The sequence below is a fragment of the Penaeus monodon genome, chromosome 31, assembly GCF_015228065.2.
Source record: "Penaeus monodon isolate SGIC_2016 chromosome 31, NSTDA_Pmon_1, whole genome shotgun sequence".
In the NCBI taxonomy this organism is placed as follows: domain Eukaryota; kingdom Metazoa; phylum Arthropoda; class Malacostraca; order Decapoda; family Penaeidae; genus Penaeus; species Penaeus monodon.
In genome coordinates, this window is record NC_051416.1 from 28,278,166 (window position 1) to 28,278,425 (window position 260).

At 32.7% G+C, this 260-nt stretch overlaps 1 protein-coding gene across 1 annotated transcript in view; it reads right to left on the bottom strand.

The window, feature by feature from the left end:
• The window catches only part of LOC119593147 (COP9 signalosome complex subunit 5-like), a gene marked incomplete at its 5' end in the record, with an annotated part of 4,712 nt that overhangs the window by 1,561 nt on the left and 2,891 nt on the right, over window positions 1-260 (bottom strand).

Consider the following 260-nt stretch of genomic DNA (forward strand, 5'->3'; position numbering starts at 1 on the left):
TAGGCATGGAGTCATATACATGTAAACAAAATCAACTACCTTGTAAATGTGTACACATGTTCTATAACCAACAGCTAACAGTACTAACAGTAATAAAAATAATTTATTTTCTTCACAAAAACTTGAGGAATAGGGTAAGATTGGGTTAGCCAGTAATTGACTCCTTGGTGAATAAGTAATTACCAAAACTGACAAACAAAATTATGGTGCATATGGATCCTAACATCAGCCATGGTACTCAAAAGTTTTGCTTTGTATCT